Source organism: Glycine max, chromosome 17 (assembly GCF_000004515.6).
Source record: "Glycine max cultivar Williams 82 chromosome 17, Glycine_max_v4.0, whole genome shotgun sequence".
Taxonomy (NCBI): Eukaryota; Viridiplantae; Streptophyta; class Magnoliopsida; order Fabales; family Fabaceae; genus Glycine; species Glycine max.
This window is the reverse complement of record NC_038253.2, coordinates 19,758,862-19,764,844: the sequence shown is the minus strand read 5'-3', so window position 1 is coordinate 19,764,844 and position 5,983 is coordinate 19,758,862. Positions and strand designations below refer to the sequence as shown.

Below are 5,983 nucleotides of genomic sequence, written 5' to 3'. Positions count from 1 at the left end.
TATGGTAAGAAGTATGATTTGTCATTCTAACTTACCAGAGTTACTCTAGGGAGAGGCACTAAAGACTGCAGCTTACATTCTAAATAGAGTGTCAACCAAGGCAGCTGCCAAAACACCTTATGAGCTTTGGGTTGGGCGAAAGCCTAGTCTGAAACATTTTCATGTATGGGGATGTCCAGCTGAGGCAAGGCCTTATAAGCCAAATGAAAGGAAATTGGACTCCAGAATAGTGAGCAGCTACTTTATTGGTTATTCTAAAAGATCCAGGGGCTATAAATTTTATGATCCCAAATTAAAGACAATTTTTGAGATGGAACCGCTACATTCTTTGAGGATATTGAGTTTGGGGGAAAGAATAAGGTTAGAGACTTTGTCTTAGAGGAAGAATCAGTAACAATTCCAGAACCGATTCATATAGTTGCTTTTGATAAAGCAAATTTGGAACCTCTACAAGACATTTTTATTGAATCTCCTACTCAAGATAATTTGGTCATTCATGAAGAACAAACTCAAGATCCTCAAGAACCTATGCTTCATGAGCCAATACCTTTGCAGAGATCCACAAGAGAAAGGAGAAGTGTTATTCTAGATGATTATGTGGTATTTCTCCAGGAACATGAGGAAAATAATGGTATGATAGAAGATGACCCAGTCAACTTCCATCAAGCCGTGCAAGATTCCAACTCAGAAAAGTGGATTGAAGCAATGAATGAGGAGTATAAGTCCATGCAAGACAACAAAGTTTGGGAACTTGTCCCATTACCAGAAGGTGTGAAACCCATTGGTTGCAAATGGATATTTAAGACCAAGCGAGATTCCAAAGGTAATGTAAAGAGGTATAAGGCTCATCTTGTGGCGAAGGACTATACCCAAAAGGAAGGGGGTTGACTTTAAAGAGACTTTCTCTCCAGTTTCATCGAAAGACTCTTTTAGGAAAATCATGGCTCTTGTTGCCATTATGATTTGGAGCATCATCAAATGGATGTTAAGACGACATTTCTCAATGGCAACATTGATGAGACAATTTATATAATGCAACTAGAAAACTTTGTGTCAGGAGACCCAAAGAATATGGTTTGCAAACTGAAAAAATCCATTTATGGGCTAAAACAAGCATCTCGTCAATGGTACCACAAATTTCATCAAGTAATTCTCTCATTTGGTTTTGAGATGAATCTTGTTGATGATTGTGTGTATCACAAATTCAGTGGGAGCAAATACATTTTCCAGGTCTTATATGTTGATGACATACTGCTTGCCACTAATGATATAGGCATGTTGCACGAAACCAAGAGATTTCTATCAAGAAACTTCGAAATGAAAGATCTTGGTGACACCTCCTTTGTATTAGGAATTCAAATACACCGAGATCGATCTCGGGGTATTCTAGGATTATCAGAAAGGAGCTATATCGAAAAGGTACTTAAAAGGTTTGGCATGCAGGAATGTAAATCCGGGGATACTCTAGTTGCTAAGGGAGACAAGTTTAGTCTCAAACAGTGCCCAAAAGGAATTTTGGAAATTCAAGAAATTCAGAAGATTTCTTATGCATCAGCTGTAGGGAGTTTGATGTATGCCCAAGTATGTACGCGTCCAGATATAGCATACATAGTTGGGGTGTTAGGCAAATATTTGAGCAATCCAGGAATGGGTCATTGGAAAGCAGCCAAAAGGGTTATGAGGTATTTGAAGAGAACAAAGTACTATATGCTCACATACAAGAGGTAAGATGAGTTGGAGATCACTGGGTATTCTGACTCGGATTTTGCAGGATGCCTAGATAGTTTGAGATCTACTTCAGGTTACATTTTCATGTTAGCCGATGGTGCGGTTTCTTGGCGCAGTGCCAAGCAAACCCTTACTACTTCATCCACCATGACGACAGAATTTGTGGCATGTTATGAGGCATCAAATCATGGAATATGGCTGAAAAATTTTGTCACGGGGCTGCAAATTGTGGAAGGAATTGAAAGACCACTTAAGTTATATTGTGACAACAAATCAACTGTATTGTAATCTAACAACAATAGGAGCTCGACCAAGTCGAAGCATATTGACATTAAGTTCCTAGTTGTTAAGGAAAGGGTATAGAGTGGAAAAATTTCCATAGAACACCTAGGGACAAACTCCATGATAGTGGATCCTCTTACTAAGGGACTTCCACCCAAGGTCTTTCATGAGCATGTTGCTCACATGGGTGTTTTACAGTTCGAGGAATCTTTGGTTTAGTGGGAGTTAGTCACTTTTATGTATTTTGTGTTCTATGTTAGATTTTATGTATGCATACATTGACTTTTGGATATATTTGGTTATATATATATATATATATATATATATATATATATATATATATATATATATATATATATATATATATATATGATTTATTATTCAATTATTACACTTTATACACTAAGGTTATTAAATGATCTCATTCAGGTAAAGTAGGACCAGTTGAAAATAGACGTGTACAGGCCATCTTCACGTAATTTTCATGCTACACATTTCATGATGAGTCTATGTCATTTGATTCTATCAGCATCAGTGATCATTGATGAGTTTAGTTGTGATTGATACAATGAAAACTGTTTTGGTTCTACATGTGGATGTAATCAATGGACAAGATTTTTGGAATATGCTCAAGGCATGTAATGACAAATTTTGAACTCATAAAGTCTAACACATTCATAAGGATTAAGGATATATATAGTTGTGACTAGTGGGAGATTGTTTGTAATTTTGGGTCATACATATATATATCTCATAATTGAATGAGTTAGTGATCATTGATGAGTTTAGTTGTGATTGATACAATGAAAACTGTTTTGGTTCTACATGTGGATGTAATCAATGGACAAGATTTTTGGAATATGCTCAAGGCATGTAATGACAAATTTTGAGCTCATAAAGTCTAACACATTCATAAGGACTAAGGATATATATAGTTGTGAACAGTGGGAGATTGTTTGTAATTTTGGGTCATACATATATATATCTCATAATTGAATGACTTAGTGATCATTGATGAGTTTAGTTGTGATTGATACAATGAAAACTGTTTTGGTTCTACATGTGGATGTAATCAATGGACAAGATTTTTGGAATATGCTCAAGGCATGTAATGACAAATTTTGAGGGCATATATGTCATGAAAAGATAATTGTGTAGATACCAACAAAATTATAATTTGATGAGGAGGCAAATTATAATTATCAAAGGTGGGGTAACTGATGGTAGTTACCAATATAAGGAGTTATGGTCCCAATTTGCAGAGAACAACTTAATGAAACGCGTACAGTTTTCTCTTTATCCGTTAGAAGATAACCCTAACCTTCAGATAAAAGATAAGGGCTCTCTACAGTTTAAGGACAAAAATCAAAATAAATACATTTTCTAATAATTAAAATGAAAAAAAAAATTTACAGCAACAAAATAAAAAAAACACTAAATTATAAAATATATTGAAATGAATTCAAATATTTTTCTTCTTTCGTCATCATTCTCTTCCATTCTACCAAACCAACCCCTAAAGTTAATGTACCAAACTTACATGCAAATGCTGAGGTACTTCAATGTTATTTTCAGATAACAACTACAGTTTTATTTTATTATAGAGAAATATATACACACCGTTAAATGTTAATATATTTTAAAGTAATCCCGGGAGACCTGAATTTTTTTAATATACACGTAATATTACTTTTTTTTCATTTCTATGCTACATTAATATGTTACACTAACATCTCTTAGAGTATCTCTTAATGTTTAAATATTTTACACTCACATTCCATTATATATTACCCTATCACTTCCTTCAAGAGGATTATTGTAATTGCAATAGTTTAAAACACAAAGAATGTTTATATAACTTCACACAATCTCAATAATGTTAGTATAATTTACTCTAAATTTTAAGTCATACAGTAATAAAATGTGTTTAAAATTTATTAAATTAAATAATGCATATTGATATGGAGTCAACTTTCCACTGGTCGTTTTTCTTTATTAAATTAAATGGTCAAGTGGACAAAATAATTTCACATTATTAAACGGCAGTCTTTTTCCGGTTTTCCCGTATTAAACGACACGGCAGTCCTTTTCCTTTATTCAATGGTCAATTAAAGAGACTTGACAGTAACAAAAGAAGCTGTTGGAGTTTTGAACGTATTAAACGACGTAGGGTCGTGTGACTGGTGAAGTATTAAACGATTCGTCTGCGTTTCTGATCTGAGAATCTTAGCGTTTTAAACGTACGCGCAATTCCAAAAAGGGAGGTGCGTATCCGTTGGACAAACTACAAAGTATTCCTCGAGCACCACATGTCCTTGAATACCATAACTTTAGGAAATTGCTTGGCAGTTGGCAATGACTTTTAATACGAAAAGTCAAGGAAACTGCAATTCAAATTATTCATCATTTCAATTTTCAACCACTCAAGAGGACGACTACAACCACATCTATCATGTTTGATTCTCTGCATTACAAAATTACGAGAGCAAAAGTTATTCCATCAACGAATCAAGAATCATGATTAATGCTTTTATGTTTATTTTACTTTTATTCTTTAGATTTACATGGGAACCTTCATTTGACATTTTCCATTGTAACGTATCAACAACAACAATTTCAATTCAATCTTTTTATAATTATTAGTATTATTATTTATTATTATTTCAACCAATAAAATGTGAATAGTTTGTTTAACGTTTCCTATATTATTTTTATTAACTTTGTTTTGTTAATATAAATTAAAAATATGAAATAAATAAAATAATAGTAACAATAACAAAATTCTATAAAAGAAACATTTGGAAAAAAATATTTAACTTTAAATAAAAAGAAAAAAGAGTATTAAAAAAATCATACGAGTGTGAATAATGGACGGACAGTATAGGTTACCTGCAACCGGAAGAACAGGTCATGGATTGGTGAAACGCGTTGCTCGTGAAAGGAGAGCTTCAGCCTCTTCTGCAACTTCCGGCAAGTCGCAATTGGAAATTGTGAAAAAGAAGTAGCAAATAAATCTTCGGCGATGAAGCATGGTTGTGATGCGCGCCTCCAAGATCGGTTGTTGAGGTCTTCTTGGGAAGGGAAACATCGGAGATCGGAGAATTAGAAGAAGGGATGAAGACATGAAGTGGCAACTGCAAAAACTAAAAGGTTGCATCTGAAGCAGAAGCAGAAATAGTCATAGAAATTGTTTCGTCTATACGTTTCTAGAGAGAAGAGAAATTAAGTATTCAATTTGTCCTGAGTTCAACGAGATTATCGAGTTCAGTTTTACTTCTCTTCTTTTTCATATTTCTGAATTCTCGAGTTCGCTCATCTTCGGCTTGTTTCGTCCTTGGCTTGCTCCTCCGCGCACATGCCGGCAAACAACTTGCAATGCCTTTTTCTTTTATAGTATTAATAATTAATATTAGTATTGTGTCTTCAGTCCCAAGTTTTTCATCAGAACAGTAAGGCGGTGTCTTAAGTTAACTTAACTCTTAAGCCTCCCATCATGTAATACTCCATCCGATCCTATATTGATCATTTTCAACCGAATTATCAACACCAAGAAAGAAAAGTTAAGCCATTAAATATGTCTGAAAATAAAAAAACAAGTTTTCAATTATATTCTAACATAATTACACATCCAACTAATTCCACTAATAAGTAATTAAATGTTTAGCTTAAATTATCATCTCACATTGTTTCTCTTCCATGTCATTATTAATATTCACTCATTACTTTACTATCTCCATCAATGAATATAGATCAATAACAACCTTTAATCTCAATATTTTTCTTCCTTAATAATGAAGTGTTGAGAATATTATAAAGGATAAAATTGAAAAATCATTATTAATAGATTAGTTGGTGATTTGTAAATAGGATCAAGTATTCTTTCTAGAATATGGCTAATATATAAGACCAAAGGGAGTATTTTTTATATTTTGTTATAGACTTAAATACATTTTTAATCATTTTGGTAATTTAG

The 5,983-nt window shown here is 33.3% G+C and overlaps 1 long non-coding RNA gene across 1 annotated transcript; it reads right to left on the bottom strand.

Moving 5' to 3' along the window:
* Nucleotides 1–3,924: 3,924 nt before the first annotated feature.
* On the bottom strand, nt 3,925–5,639 carry LOC102664349 (uncharacterized). The gene is made up of 2 exons (XR_419130.4): nt 4,900–5,639; nt 3,925–4,474 (listed from the first exon to the last, which is right to left on the bottom strand). It is a non-coding gene; the product is annotated as an uncharacterized lncRNA (long non-coding RNA).
* Nucleotides 5,640–5,983: the final 344 nt, after the last annotated feature.